This window comes from Penaeus monodon, chromosome 21, assembly GCF_015228065.2.
Source record: "Penaeus monodon isolate SGIC_2016 chromosome 21, NSTDA_Pmon_1, whole genome shotgun sequence".
Lineage (NCBI taxonomy): Eukaryota > Metazoa > Arthropoda > Malacostraca > Decapoda > Penaeidae > Penaeus > Penaeus monodon.
In genome coordinates this window covers 10,359,659-10,360,190 of record NC_051406.1, presented here as the reverse complement: position 1 = coordinate 10,360,190, position 532 = coordinate 10,359,659, and the positions used below count along the sequence as shown (strand labels likewise).

At 28.8% G+C, this 532-nt stretch overlaps 1 protein-coding gene across 1 annotated transcript in view; it reads left to right on the top strand.

Moving 5' to 3' along the window:
* Positions 1-532, top strand: part of LOC119586204 (calexcitin-2-like) — a gene marked incomplete at its 5' end in the record, with an annotated part of 119,930 nt that overhangs the window by 98,699 nt on the left and 20,699 nt on the right.

Below are 532 nucleotides of genomic sequence, written 5' to 3'. Positions count from 1 at the left end.
TTTTATCCAACAGAAATACCGAGGGATCGTCCTCTGTGCACCACTCCCCATAATAGAAAATATTATCTACACCAATAGATTCAAATAATTGCTACAAAGTGGAATCAAAATCCCAATATCATCATCACGAACAACAAATTAATTTTCATCACTAACTTTATATTCAAAAATAGCATTTAGGAATATGATTATTCAAGCATGAACAAAACACAGTAAACATATAAACAAAAGTCACGGTTACGCGTCTGTGATATTTTTAGACATATAAAACATGTGATTATCTGTTACTAATAATCCAAATTGATAAGAAATATGTGTCAATTTGCCGAGGAACTGGATAAAAACAGAAAATCCACATCACTTTCACATAAAAATATTATTTTTCTCTATTGATTTTAGCTTCACACGAAAAAATTATATATAAGGAATGATAAAGTTAATCGTTTGCACATATGAACAATGAGAGGATCGAACATTTTTCAAAAGTCATTATTGGTTGACATCGATTAGCATTTTAATTAAATATCATTTA